The 25633-nt window shown below is 44.4% G+C and overlaps 1 protein-coding gene across 1 annotated transcript in view; it reads right to left on the reverse strand.

Moving 5' to 3' along the window:
* LOC128689999 (anti-lipopolysaccharide factor) overlaps positions 1-25633 on the reverse strand; it is a 94841-nt gene that overhangs the window by 60908 nt on the left and 8300 nt on the right. The gene's annotated exons all lie outside the window — the stretch shown is intronic.

Here is a 25633-nt window from a genome sequence, read left to right on the forward strand (position 1 = left end):
TCGACCCCTGCAACCACAATTAGGCGAGCACAATTAGGTGAGTACACACACATACACATATGGTATAACGGAAGGAATAGACTCCGAAGTGTCGCTGTTTGCAGATGATGTGAAGTTGATGAGAAGAATTCAATCGGACGGGGACCAGGCAGAACTACAAAAGGATCTGGACAGGGTGCAGGCCTGGTCCAGAAACTGGCTTCTGGAGTTCAACCCCACCAAGTGCAAAGTCATGAAGATTGGGGAAGGGCAAAGAAGACCACAGACGGAATATACTCTAGGGGGCCAGATAGTACAAACTTTACTCAAGGAAAAGGATCTTGGGGTGAGTATAACACCGAGCACATCTCCTGAGGTGCACATCAACCAAATAACTGCTGCAGCATATGGGCGCCTAGCAAACCTAAGAATACCATTCCGATATCTCAATAAGGAATCATTCAGGACCCTGTACACTGTGTACATTAGGCCCATATTGGAGTATGCAGCACCAGTTTGGAAACCACACCTGGTCAAATACGTAAGGAAATTAGAGAAAGTGCTTAGGTTTGCAACAAGACTAGTCCCAGAGCTAAGGGGTATGTCCTACGAGGAGAGGTTAAGGGAAGTCGATCTGACGACACTGCAAGACAGGAGGTATAGGGAAGTGGAATAGTCTGGGAAGAGAGGTAGTGGAGGCAGTATACATACGTAGCTTTAATAAGAGGATAATGAAGCTTATGGAGCAGGAAGAGTGACATAGTAGCGACCAGTGAAGAGGCTGGGCCAGAAGCTGTGAATCGACCTCTGCAACCATAACTAGGTGAGTACACATATGAACCGTTAATGCCATAAACAATGACAGGAACCTATGCCCCCCGCCCTCACACACAAACTCCCCACTCACACTAACTCACATTCTACCCCTCTCCCATTTCTCTTCCTCTCTCCCATTCTCTCTCTGTCCACCTCACTCTACTCTCTCTCCCCCTCCCTCCCTGATCCTCTCTCTCTCTCTCTCTCTCTCTCTCTCTCTCTCTCTCTCTCTTTTCTTTTTTTACACAGGGTTTGACAAGGTTAAGGATCCCTAGCTTTATTGACAAGCAATTTACAGGTTAAGGATTTCTAACTTTACTGGCAAGCTAAGAGCTGTTACCTACATCAGCTCATTTGAAAGCATTTTTATTGTTACGAGACATACAAGTAGGATACAGGATGAAGTTGGAGCCATCTGTTGGCCAGCATTTTCATTTGATCAGCTGACGTTATCTCGTTGACATCATTATGCTGTACGAATGTGTTCCATACTCGAGTCATCCTGGGTATATATGATCTCAGATGGAGTGATGTTATGGAGAAGGGTACAGCCAGAGTGAAGTTGCTGCTTTCTGCCCGTCTTGTGGCATAAAAGCTTGTTTCACGCTGTCCTCGAAGTGGATCCAAGTGTGGTAATTTGACAATATTGTCCTTGTACATAACAGTAAGGCTACCCACATCCCTCCTGTGTTGAAGACTCTGCTGAAATGACCTGAAGCCATATTGACGATCACAAAGTAGTGAGTGGTAGTCAAAAAACTCTGTCATTTGTCTTGAGATTATTGTCTCAAGGATCTTACCAGTGATTGACAGGAGTGACACTGGTCTGTTGTTGCTGATTTCTGCTCTGCTCTTCTTTTTGTGAACAGGGATTACTACTGCCCCTCTCTCCCCTTACCCCCCTTTATTCAAATTCAAATTCAAATTTTTATTTCTTTGCAAGTTTACAATGAGGCTGGCATGTTGTAGGGAGTCCTATTTACATAGATAGTTTACAGAGTGTAATTGCAATAATAATTTGAAGTGCAAAGAGTCACTATCCTGCCTTGGCTTTACGGGTAGACTAAATTTAATGGGTTACAGACTACTTAATACTAGAGAAATAGATCATAGTGTGTTAAAGTTGTACATCTGTTTTTATATATTTGGGTATGCCCAAATGAGATAAATCTGTGGACTAAAATCACAAGGGTATTAAAAGAGGACAACATCAAAGCTGCTTTCATAGACAACCTGGAAGCTTTCTACAACAGATGGGAACATAAAAAGTCTGGGCTGAATGGTACTGCCCTCGATACTGGCCATGTAGTCAGAAACTGTAAGGCTGGAGGTGATGTCCTGGTAGTCAGTAAATGTGGGGCTGATAGTGCTGTCCTGAGAGACAGTAATGGTGAAGCTGGAGGTGCTGTCCTGGGAGACAGTAATGGTGAAGCTGGAGGTGCTGTCCTGGGAGACAGTAATGGTGAAGCTGGAGATGCTGTCCCGGGAGACAGTAATGGTGAAGCTGGAGATTTTGTCCAGGTAGTCGGGAATTATACGCAGGAAGGAATACATATAAATGACCTCATAAGGGACAGGAGCCGTAGTAGGGAAACAAGTGTAATCAAAGATAAGATAAAACCAATATTGCAAACTAGAATTACCCCAGGAAATAGCAAACAAGAGGACTCCACTAGCAATAGTGAGGATATATTACCAAAAACAACTGGTGGGAGCTCCATTGTTGGTGCTAGGGAGGATAGGAGTAAGACAGGGAAACATGCACCAACAGGGAATACAGTCACAGAAACCCAAGGCAAACGGAAACCAAGCCTGTGCACATACTATGCACTTGGTATTTGCAGGCATGGGAAATCTGGAAAAACAGATGGGACGTGCAACTATGACCACCCTAGAAAATGCCATGCCCATATGACAACAGGAAAATGCAAACTCCCTTCCTGTAAGCTTTTTCACCCTGAACTGTGTACCTCTTCAGTACAGGAAAGACTGTGCTATAACTTAAATTGCCACGCATACCATCTAAAGGGGACAAAAAGATACAAAACATCCAGGCCATGGGAAAACCTGGGTAGCCACAGCCACTCAAGAGGGAGAGGTTTTTTAGTGCCAGGAAGGAAAAAAAACTGGCAGGAAATGGCAGAAATCGTACACCAAATCCAGTCATTCCTGGAGTGGAACCACAGTCGATGGCCTCCACTCCAAACCAATAGATACAGATACTAATGCCGGAAAAAAATCTTCCCCCAGTACCAACAATACCACCAGTCCGATAACATTCTTCTTTGCAAATATACAGGGTCTAAAGCCAGCAACAAACAACAAAATACCTTTCATCCGTGGACTGCTTGCAGAGGCAAAGGCAATGTTCGCGGCTTTCACTGAGACCCCACATAAAGGATCACTTGGACAACGAAATATGGATCCCAGGTTACAACCTATATAGATGTGACAGAGTGAACAGGCAAAAGGGGGGGGGGTTGACCTGTACATTGCAGAGTCACTTGTTTGCACAGAACTGCTTAATGCCTCAAATGATGTAGTGGAAGTTTTAGCAGTAAAGGTCGAGAACCAAAACCTAGTCATTGTGGTAGTCTACAAGCCTCCAGATGCAACATCCCAGCAATTCCACGAACAGCTGTTAAAAATTGACCACTGTCTGGAAAATCTTCCAGCTCCTGCACCCAACATCTTGCTCCTGGGGGATTTCAACTTAAGGCACCTAAAATGGAGGAATATAGCAAATAATATTGTTGCAGTAATAACACCAGGAGGCAGCTCTGATGAAAACTCACACTCACACGAGCTTTTAAATCTCTGCACAAAGTTCAATTTAAACCAGCAAATAATAGAGCCTACTAGACTGGAGAATACACTAGACCTCATCTTCACTAACAATGATGATCTGATAACAAATGTCACCATATCAAAAACAATATACTCAGATCACAACATAATTGAGGTTCAGACATGAATGCGTGGAGCCCCAGACCGACATAATGAGACTAGTCACGAGGGAGCATTCACCAAATTCAACTTCAATAACAAAAACATAAAGTGGGACCAAGTAAACCAAGTCCTAACCGATATAAGCTGGGAAGATATACTAAGCAACACAGACCCCAACTTATGCCTAGAACAAATTAACTTGGTGTCACTCGATGTATGCACAAGGCTTATTCCTCTAAGAAAAAGGAGGAGTAGATGTAAAATAGAAAGAAACAGGCGCTCCCTTTACAGGCGACGGAAAAGAATAACAGAGCTGCTAAAAGAGGTCAATATATCTGAAATGCGTAGGGAGACACTGGTCAGAGAAATAGCAAGCATCGAACTTAAGCTAAAGGAATCCTTTAGGAGTCAGGAATCGCGGGAAGAACTAAAAGCCATAAATGAAATCGAAAGAAACCCAAAGTATTTCTTCTCCTATGCCAAATCAAAGTCGAGAACAACGTCCAGTATTGGGCCCCTACTTAAACAAGATGGGTCCTACACAGATGACAGCAAGGAAATGAGTGAGCTACTCAAGTCCCAATATGACTCAGTTTTTAGCAAGCCGCTAACCAGACTGAGAGTCGAAGATCAAAATGAATTTTTTATGAGAGAGCCACAAAATTTGATTAACACAAGCCTATCTGATGTTATCCTGACGCCAAATGACTTCGAACAGGCGATAAATGACATGCCCATGCACTCTGCCCCAGGGCCAGACTCATGGAACTCCGTGTTCATCAAGAACTGCAAGAAGCCCCTATCACGAGCCTTTTCCATCCTATGGAGAGGGAGCATGGACACGGGGGTCGTCCCACAGTTACTAAAAACAACAGACATAGCTCCACTCCACAAAGGGGGCAGTAGAGCAACAGCAAAGGACTACAGACCAATAGCACTAACATCCCATATCATAAAAATCTTTGAAAGGGTCCTAAGAAGCAAGATCACCACCCATCTAGAAACCCATCAGTTACACAACCCAGGGCAACATGGGTTTAGAACAGGTCGCTCCTGTCTGTCTCAACTATTGGATCACTACGACAAGGTCCTAAATGCACTAGAAGACAAAAAGAATGCAGATGTAATATATACAGACTTTGCAAAAGCCTTCGACAAGTGTGACCATGGCGTAATAGCGCACAAAATGCGTGCTAAAGGAATAACAGGAAAAGTCGGTCGATGGATCTATAATTTCCTCACTAACAGAACACAGAGAGTAGTCGTCAACAGAGTAAAGTCCGAGGCAGCTACGGTGAAAAGCTCTGTTCCACAAGGCACAGTACTCGCTCCCATCTTGTTCCTCATCCTCATATCCAACATAGACAAGGATGTCAGCCACAGCACCGTGTCTTCCTTTGCAGATGACACCCGAATCTTGCAGACACTGCAAGGCTCCAGGCGGACATCAACCAAACCTTTCAGTGGGCTGCAGAAAACAATATGAAGTTCAACGATGAGAAATTTCAGTTACTCAGATATGGTAAACACGAGGAAATTAAATCTTCATCAGAGTACAAAACAAATTCTGGCCACAAAATAGAGCGAAACACCAACGTCAAAGACCTGGGAGTGATCATGTCGGAGGATCTCACCTTCAAGGACCATAACATTGTATCAATCGCATCTGCTAGAAAAATGACAGGATGGATAATGAGAACCTTCAAAACTAGGGAGGCCAAGCCCATGATGACACTCTTCAGGTCACTTGTTCTATCTAGGTTGGAATATCGCTGCACACTAACAGCACCTTTCAAGGCAGGTGAAATTGCTGACCTAGAAAATGTACAGAGAACCTTCACGGCACGCATAACGGAGATAAAACACCTCAATTACTGGGAGCGCTTGAGGTTCCTAAACCTGTATTCCCTGGAACGCAGGAGGGAGAGATACATGATTATATACACCTGGAAAATCCTAGAGGGACTAGTACCAAACTTGCACACGAAAATCACTCACTACGAAAGCAAAAGACTTGGCAGACGATGCACCATTCCCCCAATGAAAAGCAGGGGTGTCACTAGCACGTTAAGAGACCATACAATAAGTGTCAGGGGCCTGAGACTGTTCAACTGCCTCCCAGCATACATAAGGGGGATTACCAATAGACCCCTTGCAGTCTTCAAGCTGGCACTGGACAAGCACCTAAAGTCGGTTCCTGACCAGCCAGGCTGTGGCTCGTACGTTGGTTTGCGTGCAGCCAGCAGTAACAGCCTGGTTGATCAGGCTCTGATCCACCAGGAGGCCTGGTCACAGACCGGACCGCGGGGGCGTTGACCCCCGGAACTCTCTCCAGGTAAACTCCAGGTATAGCAAATAGTAAATTGACTCAAATTACATTATGAAGATCAGCCTTTAGTGTGCTTGTTGCCCTTGGAGGAGAGGGGGGGAGATGGAGGTATAGCAGGAGGAGGAGCAGGAGGAGGAATGGAGGGAAAGAGAGAGGGAGGGAGGGAAAGAGAATGGTAGGGGAGGTAGGTAGGGAGGAAGGAAGGGGAGGTGGGGGAAGATGGAGGAAGTATAGGAGTAGGAGGAGGAGGAGGAAGGGAGGGAAAGAAAGAGGGAGGGAGGGAAAGAGAGAGGTAGGGGAGGTACAAGGAGAGTGTGAACTGTGGGTATGTGTGGGTATGAGTGGGTTTATGAGACGGGTCCGTTATGGTAGGGTGTATGTGCGTGTGTGCGTTACTATCCTGCCACCCGAGTCAAGCGAGTGGAGAGGGAGGAGAGGGAGGGATAATCTCGCTGCCAGGCTTATGGACCTATCATAGACTCTCCACGTGCATGCTGCTATGTACCGAGACAGCCTGTAACGTCAGTACCCTGCCTATGCCCTTGCACCTACTCGTTGCACCTACTCGTGTATACCTGGAGCTATACTTACTTAATGAGTAAACACCTGTGCACCTACTCGTGTATACCTGGAGCTATACTTAATGAGTAAACACCTGTGCACCTACTCGTGTATACCTGGAGCTATACTTAGTAAACACCTGTGCACCTACTCGTGCATACCTGGAGCTATACTTAATGAGTAAACACCTGTGCACCTACTCGTGCATACCTGGAGCTGTACTTACTAAGTAAACACCTGTTCCCCTGCTCGTGTATACCTGGAGCTGCACTTACTGAGTAAACACCTGTGCCCCTGCTCGTGTATACCTGGAGCTGTACTTACTGAGTAAACACCTGTGTCCCTGCTCGTGTATACCTGAAGCTGTACTTACTGAGTAAACACCTGTGCACCTACTTGTGTATACCTGGAGCTATGCTTTCTTATTAACACCTGTGCACCTATTTGTGTATACCTGGAGCTATACTTACTTGCTGAATAAACGCCTGTGTTCTACACATGTATACCTGGAGTTATACTTAATGAATAGACAATGTTAGTGTTAATTGTCCAACCTTACTGCCTGCACGTGCACTACAGTGCCTCTGGTCCCCACCTTTGTTCCCCTTCCCCAGTTCTACGCCTCTGTCAGTGATTAGTGCCCTAGGTATGATATTCAGCTCTCCAGGGCAGGGTTTGTGACCCTCAGCTATCAGTAATATACAGGGCCAATACCCCAGCAACCACAAAAAGGCTATACGTTACGTCTGGCAGGCCTGCACTGCTTCACTCATGCGCTGTAAGATGCTTCCCGTTCCGGCTTCTCTTCTATTTCTTCTTCACTGTATTCACTAACTCCTCTATCACTGTATACACTATACACTGGAGTCACTAACTCAACTACCCTTGTCTTTTATCTCCCTGGCTTGGGTCACACTTATTCTGTTTGAATTTTGGTATTGGGACGTGGCAATACCACCTACACCAACACTAGGCCTATGGCCATTCCACTCTCTCTTGGCACTGATTCAAATTGTTTTCATGTGCCTGTATCCTTCACCTGCCTTTTCTGGTTGGGACAGATCGTGTATCACTTCTCGGGTTGTTCACTGACACTGTCAACTTCCGATGACCCTGACAGTGGCTTTGATCGGCCACTAACTACTAAAGATTCACAAGCGAAAACGAGCTGTTGCTCCCGCGCGCGCGCGTACTCACCTAGTTGTACTCACCTAGTTGAGGTTGCGGGGGTCGAGTCCGAGCTCCTGGCCCCGCCTCTTCACTGATCGCTACTAGGTCACTCTCCCTGAGTCGTGAGCTTTATCATACCTCTGCTTAAAGCTATGTATGGATCCTGCCTCCACTACATCGCTTCCCAAACTATTTCACTTACTGACTACTCTGTGGCTGAAGAAATACTTCCTAACATCCCTGTGATTCATCTGTGTCTTCAGCTTCCAACTGTGTCCCCTTGTTACTGTGTCCAATCTCTGGAACATCCTGTCTTTGTCCACCTTGTCAATTCCTCTCAGTATTTTGTATGTCGTTATCATGTCCCCCCTATCTCTCCTGTCCTCCAGTGTCGTCAGGTTGATTTCCCTTAACCTCTCCTCGTAGGACATACCTCTTAGCTCTGGGACTAGTCTTGTTGCAAACCTTTACACTTTCTCTAGTTTCTTCACGTGCTTGGCTAGGTGTGGGTTCCAAACTGGTGCCGCGTGTGTGTGTGTGTGTGTGTGTACTCACCTATTTGTACTCACCTATTTGTGGTTGCAGGGGTCGATTCACAGCTCCTGGCCCCGCCTCTTCGCTGATTGCTACTAGGTCCTCTCTCTCCCTGCCCCATGAGCTCTATCATACCTCGCCTTAAAACTATGTATGGTTCCCGCCTCCACTACATCACTTTCTAGGCTATTCCACGGCCTGACTACTCTATGACTGAAGAAATACTTCCGAACATCCCTTTGATTTATCTGAGTCTTCAACTTCCAATTGTGACCTCTTGTGTCTGTGTCCCTTCTCTGGAACATCCCGTCTTTGTCCACCTTGTCTATTCCGCGCAGTATTTTATATGTAAAGTAAAAGGACACAAGTAATCGGTAATTCGGTAATTCTACCAACTTTATTACAGTATTTTATATGTCGTTATCATGTCTCCCCTGACCCTCCTGTCATCCAGTGTCGTCAGGCCGATTTCCCTCAACCTTTCTTCGTAAGACAATCCCCGTAGCTCTGGGACTAGTCTTGTTGCAAACCTTTGCACTTTCTCTAATTTCTTGACGTGCTTGACTAGGTGTGGATTCCAAACTGGTGCTGCATACTCCAGTATGGGCCTGACGTAAATGGTATACAGAGTCTTAAACGAATCCTAACTGAGGTATCGGAATGCTATCCATAGGTTTGCCAGGCGCCCGTATGCTGCAGCAGTTATCTGATTGATGTGCGCCTCAGGAGATATGCTCGGTGTTATACTCACCCCCAGATCTTTTTCCTTGAGTGAGGTTTGCAGTCTTTGGCCATCTAAACTATATTGTGTCTGCGGTCTTCTTTGCCCTTCCCCAATCTTCATGACTTTGCATTTGGCAGGGTTAAATTCAAGGAGCCAGTTGCTGGACCAGGCTTGTAGCCTGTCCAGGTCTCTTTGTAGTCCTGCCTGATCCTCATCCGATTTGATTCTTCTCATTAACTTTGCATCATCTGCAAACAAGGACACTTCTGAGTCTATCCCTTCTGTTATGTCTTTCACATATACCAAGAACAGCACAGGTCCTAGGACTGACCCCTGTGGAACCCCGCTTGTCACAGGCGCCCACTCTGATACCTCGTCGCGTACCATGACTCGTTGTTGCCTCCCTGTCAGATATTCTCTGATTCATTGCAGTGCCTTTCCTGTTATGTGTGCCTGATCCTCTAGCTTTTGCAGTAACCTCTTGTGAGGAACTGTGTCAAAGGCCTTCTTGCAGTCCAAAAATATGCAGTCAATCCACCCCTCTCTCTCTTGTCTTACTTCTGTCACCTTGTCATAAAACTCTAGTAGGTTTGTGACACAGGATTTTCCTTCCCTGAAACCGTGCTGGTTGTCAATTATACACTTGTTTCTTTCCAGGTGCCCCACCACTCTCCTCCTGATGATCTTCTCCATGACCTTGCATACTATACACGTTAGTGATACAGGTCTGTAGTTTAGTGCCTCATGTCTGTCTCCCTTTTTAAAAATTGGGACTACATTTGCCATTTTCTATACCTCAGGGAGTTGCCCAGTTTCAAATGATGTGTTGAAGATCTTTGTTAATGGCTCACACAATATCTCTGCTCCCTCTTTAAGGACCCATGGAGAGATGTTGTCTGGTCCCACCACCTTTGAGGTGTCAAGTTCGCATAGCAGCTTCTTCACCTCCTCCTTGGTTATATGTACCTCATCCAGCACTTGCTGGTGTGCCCCCCTGTTCTGATTTCCTGGAGTCCTACTGGTTTCCACTGTAAATACCTCTTTAAATCTTGTGTTGAGCTCCTGACATACCTCTTGGTCGTTTCTTGTGAATTCCCCATCACCCTTCCTCAGTCTGATTACCTGGTCTTTGACTGTTGTTTTCCTCTTGATGTGGCTGTGCAACAGCTTCGGGTCAGTCTTTACTTTTGATGCTATGTGTGTGTGTGTGTGTGTGTGTGTGTGAGCACGCCAGTTGTTTATATGTCCCAGAAATAATGCAACTCACTTTTATGTATCCATAATACTAATAAAATACCATTTATAATAAGAGTAATTGTAATAATTATAATACTAGTGTGTGTTGACGAGTGTTTCCTTCACCCACGTATGTACTACCTTTTACTACATGTGTACCCAATACTTGCTTCTTAGATTGTACTGTCTTTGTGTCTTAAAAACTTAGCTCTTAAAACTGTTATCAGGTCTGTAGTCCTATTGGCTCCCACTTACTCCTCCTACCAAGGTCACCTATTCCTTGCTCCTACCAATTTTATCTTCCTACTACTGCTAGACGCTGTGTGTATGATAATCATTCTGGAGCAGGGTTTGTGACAGCCAGCTACCAGTGATCTAGGGCCAGCTCTATCACTCAAACTTCCCTGTTAACCTCAAACAGGTGATTTGTACGTTATTCCTCAGAGGGGACGTCCATCCAGATGCCTGCTGTAGGATGCTTGCTGTACGATGCTCACTGTACGATGACTCTCGTGCTCCTCGCCCTTCCGCCTCTGACCTCTTCAATTATTCTATTCTCATTACCCGTTTGAGTCCTCATTTACCACACTTATTACTTGTATATTGCTACTTTTATAATTTACACTTCACTTTTGGTAAGTACACTTCTTATTTGTGAGGATACCTGTGAAAATTTGTCTGGACTGCCTCCATGTGAGTTGTCTAAATCCACTGTAAGTCTCCTACTCTGGTTTACTTGTAATCACTGTAAATAATTAAATTCACAAGCTTCTCTAGCCTACCTGGCATGCCTGTAAATTACTGCAAATAACAACTTCTGTGTATAGTCAGCTTGGACTAGCTTCTGTGTAACTCTGGGCCTGGGTGCTAACTTAACCTAACTCTGTTAAACCGGTTCCTAACTGTGGCCTAGCTATGTTAATTTTAACCTAGCTATTCCACATCCGGTTTGAAGGACCACTTGTGAAAAATTGTCTGGACTGCCTCCATGTGAGTTGTCTACCCTGGCAAGCTCTGTTGACACTGAGCCCTGAGGTCGGTACCTCAGCCTCACAAGTGGCTTATAGAACAGATTTTCATAAATGACTGATGTTGCAAGAAATCTTGCCTGCATGCACGTATAAAGGACTAACTTACTTGGTGTTGGAGAATATGTTTCGGTCTTCAACTTCCCTAAGCTTTAGTCCCTGTGGACTTCCCCTCAGAACCACATGCAACCGGGAGCCTTAATTTCTGTAATATTCAGTCGATATTAGCGATCTGCCTGCACCTCAGAAATTTCTGTTTCCAAGGGGGTGTGTATCCCCTATGCTAACTATGCAGAGAGTGACACTAGCTTCTAGGGTGACAAGAGATGCTGGTACATACTGGTCATGAACTGCCGGCTGCACAAAGGCCACAGCACGACTCACTCACAATTTTCCCCAGACACTGGCCAGGATCGAGTAGAAAAAAGGGAGGTCTCGTCTTACTGTATGGGCTTGACGCAGGAGGTCATCTATGGTACGTCGAGGTGCCTCCACCAGATTTCCCCAGGTCTAGTATGTGAAGACACATGGGGGCACCGCCTGCTGATAACGGCACTTGATCAGATGGTTTCTAGTCTTAGAAGAAAGGGCACTGTGGTCTCAAACCCCATGCCCAGCATTCAAACTTGGGCTGCCAGTTCTCCCTGGCTAACATAACCTAGCATTTGCCTACATTATCGGCCTATTTACTACCTACATTAAGGTCTTAGGTCTACATTATTATTATCTACAGTTGCCTCAATAATCCTAATATTAGTGTACTAACAGTATAAACTACCTACTTCTTCCCTGAAGGGTAAATCTATCAATTATGAAGTACCTTCCAACCACCTTCGCCAACCCGGGTGTGTGTGTGTGTGTGTGTGTGTTTTGGTTGGGTGTAAGGGCCACCCAACCCAGCTGTTTATCCGTGACATGTTGGGATCTTCGTACGCCGTATCTGTCCTGTGGAACTATTGAACCAAATAAATTTCCACAATACCCAACCTGTTATGGCGGCACTACTTCCTGCAGGCCTACTGCTGCCACCTTCTCTGGTTATATATATATATATATATATATATATATATATATATATATATATATATATATATATATATATATATATATATATATATATATATATATATATATATTCCCTTTCTCGCTTGCTTGTTCACACTCGCTGTATGCTACCTCACAGATTCTCGTTAACCATCCTCTCTTAATTCTTTTTTATCTTTTGTCTTTAGTCACTCGCATTGTACTTTGTATATTTGTAACTGTGTGGCAAAAAGTGCCTACTAGGCCTCTAATGAACTAGCATTTCGAAATTTTGTTGTATAATTTTAAGCTTCCTCTCGTCTTTTCTTTATTTTTATAACTAATATCTTTGGTTATCACTTGTAGGGTTGTTCAATGACGTCGTCACTAACACTGGTTGCTCCTAGCTGCTAGAGCACGCCCTGAAAACACAAAGATTCTCAGAGCCTGGCGCTTGTGACCCACTACTGTGTGTGTGTGTGTGTGTGCGTGTGTGTGTGTGTGTGTGTGTGTGCGTGTGTGTGTGTGTGTGTGTGTGTGTGTGTGTACTCACCTAGTTGTACTCACCTAGTTGAGGTTGCAGGGGTCGAGTCCTAGCTCTTGGCCCCACCTCTTCACTGGATGCTACTAGGTCACTCTCTCTGAACCGTGAGCTTTATCATACCTCTGCCTAAAGCTATGTATGGATCCTGCCTCCACTACATCTCTTCCCAAACTATTCCACTTCCTGACTACTCTATGGCTGAAGAAATACTTCCTAACATCCCTGTGATTCATCTGTGTCTTCACCTTCCAACTGTGTCCCCTTGTTGTTGTGTCCAATCTCTGGAACATCCTGCCTTTGTCCACCTTTTCAATTCCTCTCAGTATTTTGTATGTCGTTATCATGTCCCCCCTATCTCTCCTGTCCTCCAGTGTCGTCAGGTCGATTTCCCTTAACCTCTCCTCGTAGGACATACCCCTTAGCTCTGGGACTAGTTTTGTTGCAAACCTTCGCACTTTCTCTAGTTTCTTTACGTGCTTGGCTAGGTGTGGGTTCCAAACTGGTGCCGCATACTCCAATATGGGCCTTACATACACGTTGTACAGGGTCCTAAACGATTCCTTATTAAGATGTCGGAATGCTGTTCTGAGGTTTGCTAGGCGCCCATATGCTGCAGCAATTATTTGGTTGATGTGCACTTCAGATGTGCCTGGTGTTATACTCACCCCAAGATCTTTTTTCTTGAGTGAGGTTTGTAGTCTCTGGCCCCCTAGACTGTACTCCATCTGCGGTCTTCTTTGCCCTTCCCCAATCTTCATGACTTTGCACTTGGTGGGATTGAACTCCAGGAGCCAATTGTTGGACCAGGTCTGCAGCCTGTCCAGATCCCTTCGTAGTTCTGCCTGGTATTTGATCGAATGAATTCTTCTCGTCAACTTCACGTTATCTGCAAACAGGGACACCTCAGAGTCTATTCCTTCCGTTATGTCTTTCACAAATACCAGAAACAGCACTGGTCCTAGGACTGACCCCTGTGGGACCCTGCTGGTCACAGGCCCCCACTCTGACACCTCGCCACATACCATGACTCGCTGCTGTCTTCCTGACAAGTATTCCCTGATCAATTGTAGTGCCTTCCCTTTTATCCCTGCTTGGTCCTCCAGTTTTTGCACTAATCTCTTGTGTGGAACTGTGTCAAACGCCTTCTTGCAGTCCAAGAAAATGCAATCCACCCACCCCTCTCTCTCATGTCTTACTGCTGTCACCATGTCATAGAATTCCAGTACATTTGTGACACAGTATTTCCTGTCTCTGAAACCATTTTGGCTGCTGTTGATGAGATCATTCGTTTCTAGGTGTTCCACCACTCTTCTCCTGATAATCTTCTCCATGACTTTGCATACTATACAGACACTGGGAGGTTTGAGTTTAGTGCTTCATGTCTGTCTCTTTTTTTTAAAGATTGGGACTACATTTGTTATCTTCCATGCCTCAGGCAATCTCCCTGTTTCGATAGATGTATTGAATATTGTTGTTAGGGGTACACATAGCGCCTCTGCTCCCTCTCTCAGGACCCATGGAGAGATGTTATCCGGCCCCATTGCCTTTGAGGTATCTAGCTCACTCAGAAGCCTCTTCACTTCTTCCTCGGTTGTGTGTACTGTGTCCAGCACTTGGTGGTGGTGGTGGTGGTGGTGGTGATGGTGGTGTGTGTGTGTGTGTGTGTGTGTGTGTGTGTGTGTGTGTGTGTGTGTGTGTGTGTGTGTGTGTGTGTGTTTGTGTACTCACCTAATTCATCTAATTGTGGTTGCAGGGGTCGAGACTCAGCTCCTGGCCCCGCCTCTTCACCGACCGCTACTAGGTCCTCCCTCGCCCTGTCCATAAGCTTTATCATACCTCGTCTTAAAACTATGTATAGTTCCTGCCTCCACAACATCGCTTGCCAGACTATTCCACTTCCTAACTACTTTATGACTGAAGAAATACTTCCTAACATCCCTTTGATTCATCTGAGCCTTCAGCTTCCAATTGTGACCCCTTGTTTCTGTGTCCCATCTCTGGAACATCCTGTCTCTGTCCACCTTGTCTATTCCATGCAGTATTTTGTATGTCGTTATCATGTCTCCACTGATGCTCCTATCCTCCAGTGTAGTCAGACCGATGTAATCACCTAGTTGTACTCACCTAGTTGATGTTGCAGGTGTCAAGTCCAAGCTCCTGGCCCCGCCTCTTCACTGGTCGCTACTTGGTCACTCTCCCTGTACCGTGAGCTTTATCATACCTCTGCTTAAAGCTATGTATGGATCCTGCCTCCACTACTTCAGTTCCCAAACTATTCCACTTTCTGACTACTCTGTGGCTGAAGAAATACTTCCTAACATCCCTGTGATTCATCTGTGACTTCAACTTCCAACTGTGTCCCATTGTTACTGTGTCCAATCTCTGGAACATCCTGTCTTTGTCCACCTTGTCAATTCCTCTCAGTATTTTGTATGTCGTTATCATGTCCCCACTATCTCTCCTGTCCTCCAGTGTCGTCAGGTTGATTTCCCTTAACCTCTGCTCGTAGGACATACCTCTTAGCTCTAGGACTAGTCTTGTTGCAAACCTTTGCACTTTCTCTAGTTTCTTTACGTGCTTGGCTAGGTGTGAGTTCCAAACTGGTGCCGCATACTCCAATATGGGCCTAACGTACACGGTGTACAGGGTCCTGAACGATTCCTTATTAAGATGTTGGAATGCTGTTCTGAGGTTTGCTAGGCGCCCATATGCTGCAGCCGTTATTTGGTTGCTGTGCGCTTCAGGAGATGTGCCTGGTGTTATACTCACCCGAGGATCTTTTTCCTTGAGTGAGGTTTGTAGTCTCTGGCCCCCTAGACGGTACTCCGTCTGTGGTCTTCTTTGCCCTTCCTCAATCTTCATGACTTTGCACTTAGTGGGATTGAACTCCAGGAGCCAATTGCTGAACCAGGTCTGCAGCCTGTCCAGATCCCTTTGTAGTTCTGCATGGTCTTCGATCGAATGAATTCTTCTCATCAACTTCACGTCATCTGCAAACAGGGACACTTCGGAGTCTATTCCCCGCTGGTCACTGGTGCCCACTCCGACACCTCGCCACGTACCATGACTCGCTGCTGTCTTCCTGACAAGTATACCCTGATCCATTGTAGTGCCTTCCCTGTTATCCCTGCTTGGTCCTCCAGTTTTTGCACTAATCTCTTGTGTGGAACTGTGTCAAACGTCTTCTTGCAGTCCAAGAAAATGCAATCCACCCACCCCCTCTCTCTCTTGTCTTACTGCTGTCAACCTGTCATAGAACTCCAGTAGGTTTGTTACACAGGATTTCCCCTCCCTGAAACCATGTTGGCTGCTGTTGATGAGATCATTCCTTTCTAGGAGTTCCACCACTCTTCTCCTGATAATCTTCTCCATGACTTTGCATACTATACATGTCAGTGACACTGGTCTGTAGTTTAATGCTTCATGTCTGTCTCCTTTTTTAAAGATTGGAACTACTTTTGCTGTCTTCCATGCCTCAGGCAATCTCCCTGTTTCGATAGATGTATTGAATATTGTTGTTAGGGATGTTGTTAGGTGTTTTGTGTGTGTGTGTGTGTGTGTGTGTGTGTGTGTGTGTGTGTGTGTGTGTGTGTGTGTGTGTGTGTGTGTGTGTGTGTGTGTACTGACCTAGTTGAGGTTGCGGGGGTCGAGTCCGAGCTCCTGGCCCCGCGTGTGTGTGTGTGTGTGTTTACCTGGAGAGGGTTTCGGGGGTCAACGCCCCCGCGGCGCGGTCTGAGACCAGGCCTCATGGTGGATCAGGGTCTGATCAACCAGGCTTTTACTGCTGGCCGCGCGTAAGCTGACGTATGAACCACAGCCCGGCTGGTGCTTGTCCAGTGCCTTCTTGAATACAGCCAGGAGTCTATTGGTAATCCCCCTTATGTATGCTGGGAGGCAATTGAACAGTCTTGGACCCTGGATACTTATTGTGTTGTCTCTCAGTGTACTCGTGGCGCCCCTGCTTTTCATCGGGGGAATGTTGCATCTCCTGCCGAGTCTTTTACTTTCATTGGGAGTGATTTTCGTGTGTAGGTTTGGTAGAGTTGGTGAATGTGATGAGTTGTTGGGTGGATTTGTACAGCATGGTGCAATAATGTGGGTTATGAGTGAGGGGGAGTGAGGTGCTGCGAGGGTGATCTTGATCTAAGGAGATAGAGCAGGAATGTTGGGCTTACAGGGTATGGGTGATGAGAGATGTGGAGGGTGATCTTGATTCGAGGAAGTGAAACAGGGATTTTGAGAAGATGGGAGTGGATGGTGGAAGATGTGAGATGGAGAGGGAGGTCTCGATCCGAGGAAGTGGAGGGTAAATCTTGATCCATGGAGATGGAGCAGGAATAATGGGTTTAGAGGGCATGGGTGATGGGATATGGGGAATTATCTTGTTGACCTGTGTCAACAAGATAATTCCCCATATCCCATCACGTGATAACCATTCATGACGTCATGTATTGTTATCACGTGACGTCACTGACCACTGTGGAAACAGGTGGGGTGTGACGTCACACCTCACTTGTTTCAACATGTATTCTCCAAGGGGGAGACCTCCTGACCCATGCGAGGCAGGTCCAAGCCAATGTCTGGGGAGTGAGGGGTTGGGAGATGGAGTGGGAGGTCTTGATCCGAGGAAGTGGAGAGTAAATCATGATCCAAGGAGATGGAGCAGGAAATATTGGGTTTAGAGGGTATGGGGGATGGTGATCTTGATCCGAGGAGGGGAAGCAGGGATTCTGGGGAGATGGAAGTGGATGGTGGGAGGTTTGAGTGAGATGGAGACGGAGGTCTTGATCCGAGGAATTGGAGGGTGAAGTCAAAATTCGAAAAAAAATTTGGTGTCATTCTCGAAAAGTGGGTAAAATTTTATCTTAGGTTGGGGACAAGGGAAAGTCTTACCATAGGGGTAAAGCAAAACAAAAATGAAATTCGAAAAAAAATTCGAGGAGCGGGGGGCGATCCGGGGGACGCAGCAGAAGGCGCAGCAGTGGCGGCGCGGGAGGGTGTGCGGGCGCGGGGAGTGCTGGTGCGGGACGGGAAGTGAAGGGGCGGAAATGGGTGACCGGAAGTGGGTGACCGGAAGTGGGGAGGCGACCGGAAGTAACACCTAGGTGTTACTTCCGAGGCGCTGAGATAAAAGTCCACTACTCATCACCACCACCACCATCACCACCACCATCACCACCACCATCACCACCACCATCATAATCACCACCACCATCACCACCACCATCATAATCACCACCACCACCATCACCACCACTATGGTAAATTTTATAGGGGTGGTTACCTGTATGTACCTCGTCATTACATGCATACGAGTAATCTCATTGGGAGACAACAACTATATTGTTTACCGTAGTCACCCGTGTAGACATGTGTGAAAACTTAACCACCCCTGGTCACTGCAGGTGGCCCCTCGACCCTCACAATCTTATCCATATCTATCCGAGACCAGTATAAATTGGATAGCACCCACAAGTCCGGCGTTACTAATTAATTGTGGACTGTATAGATTATATTAGTTTAACTGAATATAGGGGGGGGGGTAGGTTACACATGGATATATCCATCAAGGAAAAATACTTGTACATAATCCCACCACTTACCAGATATTCTCTGGTGGTCACTTGGTGTAGCTGGATCACCCATTACCTATCCAATTACAACATACCTAACTGGCCAGTATCAGTCTGCTATAACTAGAAGGGTTACTTAACTGTTGGTGATTGATACTCCTTATTTCCTCCATTCACCATCTCATTTCGATGTCCTGCTACACCGACACAGTTCTTATTCCAGCAGGACGAGGTATTCGATGGTTTGTCCCAGTTTACAAGTCATGACTCCATAAAAACTTCACTATCCTCGGGACAGGAACCACGAGGCCTAAGGTGTTCACTCGAAGCAAGGCGACTTATTTCACTTCACGCATTCTCTTAACTTAGTGTTATTATCAGGGCCGGATTAAGAAGTCTCCGGGCCCTAGGCTATTCAGATTGGCGGGGCCCCTTTGAGTTACGGGTAAGCGAAGCGACCCCTTCCAGCTTGTGGGTGGGTGGGGGGGGGGGGGTCGGTGTGAGCCTGTTTAAGGTCTAATTAAATACATTCTGGCTATTTAGATTAAATTTAATAGGGAAAGTACATCAAGACAACCAAAACAATTTACCAACAGCCATTATAACTATCTTGTTAAATCATGCATTTTAAAGAGAATAAACTCAAGACAGCATAGTATTACTAGATTAGGCTATTAAAGTAGTGACATCATGTACCTATTATATTCAGCATAACCACTACAGCACTATTATTCCCTTTATAAATCACTGACCATTATTGTTATCATTGCATCATGCATAAGACTATCAAATCATATAAACTCAAGCAAGTAAAGAATTGTTTATATTCACAGGCACTTCTTAAATAAACTTTTTTCTGGATTTCATATTGGCAAAATCATCAATTATATTCTGAAAATCAATATTTCTTGTTAGATCAGACTCAATGGTCAACAAGGCTAGGTTACACAATTTGTCTTGGCTCATTGTTGAACGGAGCTGGTTTTTCACTCTTTTCAAAACAGAAAATGAACGTTCTCCTTCACAGTTAGTAGCTGGAAGTGTTAGGTAAAGGCGATACACTATGTCAACATTAGGGAAGGTTTCTGAGATACCTGCATTTCCTAAATGTTTTAAAGCAGCTGAGGGCGCACATTTTTCAGGTGGAACTTTAATCTGATTCATATACCCAGAAAAATGAACTATTTCTTCAACAAATGTGTCCTGAACATCTGCTGAAAGGTGTTGTTGCAACTTTAATGCAGCTTCTCTCAATTCTGCATCTGGCATAGTAGTAATTTTGAACAGAAATCCAAACTTGTCATTGAGATTCTGGTAGATTTCTTTTCTTTTCACCAATTCTGTAATCAGTGAATCCAGAATGACGAAGTATGTAGCTGTCTTACATTTCTGCCTTGGTAGCAACACAATTTCATTGTCTGGCTCTTCAAAATTGCGTTTCCTCTTCCTTGACCGCTGATGATCAGCCCGGTAACTGTAGTCTTTCACCAGCAGTTTAGCTTTCTCTTCAAACATTTCAAAAGCTTCATCATTGCGAAGTGAGCTTACAAATTCCACTAAGCCTGCATAGAGGTTAGCACAAGTAGCCATTTCAATTTCAATTTTCTGAAGTGTCTTGTTCGTGGCATTTAACCGTTCCAGTATACAGTCACAAAGCACACAGAGTAAGGCCAATTCAAAATCTTCCAATTTTGATGCTAAGCTGGCTGCTTCGCTTCTTGTAGTTGCTGTCTGGTCTTCATCCTCTGCTATTTGGATCAAAGCAGAACGTATTTCAGCAAAGCTGTCTTTCAAAGCATGTGTTGCATCATGCTGCGCTGACCACCTTGTTGTTGATAATGATTTGATGACATCTCCATGAATAGTTGACTTGAGTATACTCCACCGATGCGTTGAAGCAGAGAAAAAATTAAAGAGTGCTTGTAAAAGTCCAAAAAATGAAACTGCAGCGACACAATACTCCGCAGCACATGACCCAACAAGATTAAGAGAATGTGCTGAGCAGGGCACATATTCAGCAAGTGGGTTGATTTGCTTGATAAGGGCTTGCAATCCATTATATTTACCCGACATGTTACTTGCATTGTCGTAGCTCTGGCCACGGCAATCCATAATAGAGAGATCATGTTCAAGCAGAGTATCCAGTACTACATTCATCATTGTTTCTCCATCATGGCCTGAAAGAGGAATGAATTTTATAAAGCGCTCTACATGCTTACCACTGGAGTCGACAAAGCGAACAATGAATGTCAATTGATCTGTATGTGAAATATCTGGTGTTGAATCTACACTTATTGCAAAGTATTTTGCAGTTTTCACAGCTGCTATGATGTTATTGAGGGCCTTCTTAGTCATCAGTTCTATAAATTCATTGCATATAGTAGATGACATGTAAGATACAGTGCCTCTTCCTGCATTCCCAAGGCGTGACACATGATTTGCTAAGAATGGATCGAATTGTGCTAACAGTTCTATGATCCCTAGGAAATTGCCATTGTTTTCCGAACCAAAAACCTCATTTTCTCCACGGAAAGCAAGTCCTCTTAGAGCTAAGAATTTTACAACAGCAACAACTCTTTCTAGAACTTTTCTCCAATAAGTGCACTCTTTTTCAGTTTGATTTTCCAAATGAGAATCCAATAAGCCTTTTTTCTGTGCACGAAATACACTGGCTAAAATGCAGCTCCTGTGAGTGGTGCTGTTTTCATGTTCCTGTGACCCACTCGCATAAGAACGTCCAACACCACGTTCACGAGATGCCATAATGAGGATGTATCACTGTCTGTAATCATGCAAATACAAATTTTTCATTATCAATTATTATTATTTTTTTAATTATTATTAATTTTTTTTTCTGTCAATTTAGGGGATATGGCCCTTGTAGCCCCCTTTCCTCTGGCTGCGCATCTAAAAATTCAAAACGTTACCAGAAAGAAGTCATATACAGAAATTTTACCATAGATTAGGTTAGTGATTTTGGCTACGAATATTTTACTAATTCATCCTCCTTGATCTCCAATTTACTTAAACAGAGATCATACTGAGTCCAAGAACAATGCACAATGGTATTTATATTACCATTTTCATAACTAAACTAATCATTATGTTTTGCATGATATATGGCCTACCACCATAGATAAGGACATGAGAATTAAAGAATGCAGGGACAATTTTCAGTTTCACCCAACCAACGATTTTCTGATGTGGCTTATGTGTTTCTGGGGAAATATGTAGTAAATTAATTGATGTTCTACATCACTTCCGTCGCAACTTGAAAACTAAGCATTTGCGACGGAAGTGATGTAGAACATCAATCAATTGAGATCTGTTATTGAAATGATAAAGACTTAAAGACAGGACAAAGTGCTTTTAAAACCTACAAACGGAAGTCAGTTTGCGTTTTTAGGTTTTTCTTTATAGTGTTTTTACCAAAAATGCGTCTTTACTGGTCCATGCGTCTTTACTGGTCAAGTAACCCTATCAGGTACCTCCCTTAACATTTAGAGGCGAAAATAAACATTTATCCATACACATCAATGTCTATCAACAACACTTCAGTTAATTTGTCACAGTACAAGTCTAGATAACGTGTAATTACTACAGAAAATTGGAGAGGAATCTCCCATACTCACCCATTAGTGGGAAAACACAGCTGTTCTGATATAAACAAAGGCGCGTTGAGTGTTGCATCTATGGTTAGGTTTGTTTATTTTTATTTTATTTTATTTAATTATTTATTTTTGTTTGGTTAATTTTTAAAAATCAATTTTACTCTCCAAACACTTGAACTTTTTAGGTAGGGACCCCTTTGCACTTGCACCATGTGCACAGTCTTGGATGAGCCCCTGAACCCCTTGGACCGCGGGGCCCCCATATGCGCGGGGCCCTAGGCAAATACCTAGTTTGCCTATGCAGTAATCCGGCCCTGGTTATTATCACTGATTACATTACAATTCACAAGACGATTTAATGTCTCATAATTATTATACACATTAGAGGTCACTCCATTAAGATCTGAGACCGATGAGTGAGGATTAAATCACAGGTATTTTCCCCTGGACACACTCCATGGCGGCACACCAGTCACCACCGGTCCCACAATTATTCACTAATTTTACCACTTTATTACGGTGGTCCCATCACGTTCCCTCACTCTTCACCAGGAACAGTTACGACACTTCCTATTATGAAGTGAGGCCTATATTAATCCTTAGGCAGCCGTTGTTGCAACCCCTGAATGGGTTGCAATATATATAATGTATATTATGATTATGAATGTAATGTATATTACCTTTTCATATAATTTTATATTGCTTAAGTTTGCGATAATAGCTAAATCGTAAATATATTACTTTATATTATTATTTGACTTAGTTATGTTGTTAGGTAGGATGTACCATATTATGTGCTCAGTTCAAGTCTTGATTGTCTAACTACTGTAATTATCGCTCTTTGCTCGTTTCCCTGCCGGCTTCTGTTTGTGCTACAGCTGTCCACGGAGCTATCACGTGATCGAGGGGGGGTGTCCTCACCTCGCCTGAAGTATTCAGTCTGGTCTAGACTCTCTCGTTGGTTGGACAGATTGTCTGTCTCATTATTCTTGTTAGTTCTGTAGAAAACTGTTCACAGAACATTGTATAGACTTAGTGATTTTCGACATTGTACTGAGGTTGTGTGTCTCATAGACACTCTGAGTAACTCAGGTCCTGAGCTGTAGCTTCTGACCTAACCTGTACTGGTATATGTGTATTATCACAGTCGGGGATTTTCTTATGCTGAACTTAAATTCAGTAGTATGGGAGTTTTGTGACTCTTGTGGAGGATCTGCTGATGGTCCCTACTTAGTGTCGTTATATTATCTCCTTGTTCCTGATTCTGTGTTGCAGTTGCTTGTTATATTGCTATTGGGCTTAGCATTCTTTTTGTTGTTCAAGCAGACTGTTCTGATTGCCAGTTGGTCAAGAAGTTAGTTTGTGAGGACTTTGTCAGTCACTTGTTTAAGTCTAGTCGAGTCTTGAGACATAGCAAACTACTTAAGATAAGATAAGATAAGATTTCGTTCGGATTTTTAACCCCGGAGGGTTAGCCACCCAGGATAACCCAAGAAAGTCAGTGCGTCATCGAGGACTGTCTAACTTATTTCCATTGGGGTCGTTAATCTTGTCCCCCAGGATGCGACCCACACCAGTCGACTAACACCCAGGTACCTATTTGCTGCTAGGTGAACAGGACAACAGGTGTAAGGAAACGTGTCGAAATGTTTCCACCCGCCGGGAATCGAACCCGGGCCCTCCGTGTGTGAAGCGGGAGCTTTTAGCCACCAGGCCACCGGGCCACTTACACACATACACAAACTTAATTGTACATATTTGTAATATCTTATTAAATGTTAATGTACCAGACGGTACTTAAGAATTATAAATGTGATATGTGCTTTCGGCACAATAATATTGTACACGAGAGAAGTAATATTATTTTAATTACTGTGATTAATTTAATTTAATTTGATATACGCCTAGACTTAATGACTAATAAATTTATTAAATTTTAATTTCTCTAGTTAGTAGCCTACCAGTTGTAATCCTGAAGCACTATTGAATCATACTGAATTCTAATGTATAATTGGACAAGGATACTGACTACTTGTTACGAAAACCCAGTAACAGGCTGGATGCTAGAAGGGCAGTCCTTTCTAGTATTCACTGGAGATCTCTAAGCTTTTAGAATCGCGTTTTTTGTAACAGCCGTAAACGCCAATTTCCTGGTCCCATGTTTTCACAGCCTCTTAACTCCATTCCAAACACTCCCGCCCCCAATGCCCCATCTCGACCTCTCCCCCCGCACATCCACGCAGGTGCAGAGGGAACCCTGTTGGTTCTATTCTATTTTCAAATACATTTTTTGACCCAAATCAACACATTGAACACCTATTAGGCACTACAGCTTCGGAAAATTAAAATATTTTCCACAACCACCATCATAATCACCACCACCACCATCACCACCACCATCATAATCACCACCAAAACCCTTACCACCACCACCACCACCACCACCATCACCACCACCATCATAATCACCATCACCACCACCATCATAATCACCACCACCACCATCACCACCACCATCATAATCATCACCACGACCATCATAATCACCACCACCACCATCACCACCACCATCATAATCACCACCACCACCATCACCACCACAATCATAATCATCACCACCACCATCATAATCACCACCACTACCATCAAAACCACCATCATAATCACCACCACCATCATAATCACCACCACCACCATCACCACCACCATCATAATCACCACCACCACCATCACCACCACAATCATAATCATCACCACCACCATCATAATCACCACCACCACCATCAAAACCACCATCATAATCACCACCACCACCATCACCACCACAATCATAATCATCACCACCACCATCATAATCACCACCACCACCATCAAAACCACCATCATAATCACCACCACCATCATAATCACCACCACCACCATCACCACCACCATCATAATCACCACCACCACCATCACCACCACAATCATAATCATCACCACCACCATCATAATCACCACCATCACCACCACCATCATAATCATCACCACCACCATCATAATCACCACCACCACCATCACCACCACCATCATAATCATCACCACCACCATCATAATCATCACCACCACCATCATAATCACCACCACCACCATCAAAACCACCATCATAATCACCACCACCACCATCACCACCACAGTCATAATCATCACCACCACCATCATAATCACCACCACCACCATCACCACCACCATCATAATCATCACCACCACCATCATAATCACCACCACCACCATCACCACCACCATCATAATCACCACCACCACCATCACCACCACAATCATAATCATCACCACCACCATCATAATCACCACCACCACCATCAAAACCACCATCATAATCACCACCACCACCATCACCACCACTATCATAATCACCACCATCACCATCATAATCACCACCACCACCATCACCACCACCACCATCATAATCACCACCATCACCACCACCATCATAATCACCACCACCACCATCACCACCACCATCATAATCACCACCACTACCATCACCACCACCATC

The sequence above is a fragment of the Cherax quadricarinatus genome, chromosome 25, assembly GCF_038502225.1.
Source record: "Cherax quadricarinatus isolate ZL_2023a chromosome 25, ASM3850222v1, whole genome shotgun sequence".
Taxonomy (NCBI): domain Eukaryota; kingdom Metazoa; phylum Arthropoda; class Malacostraca; order Decapoda; family Parastacidae; genus Cherax; species Cherax quadricarinatus.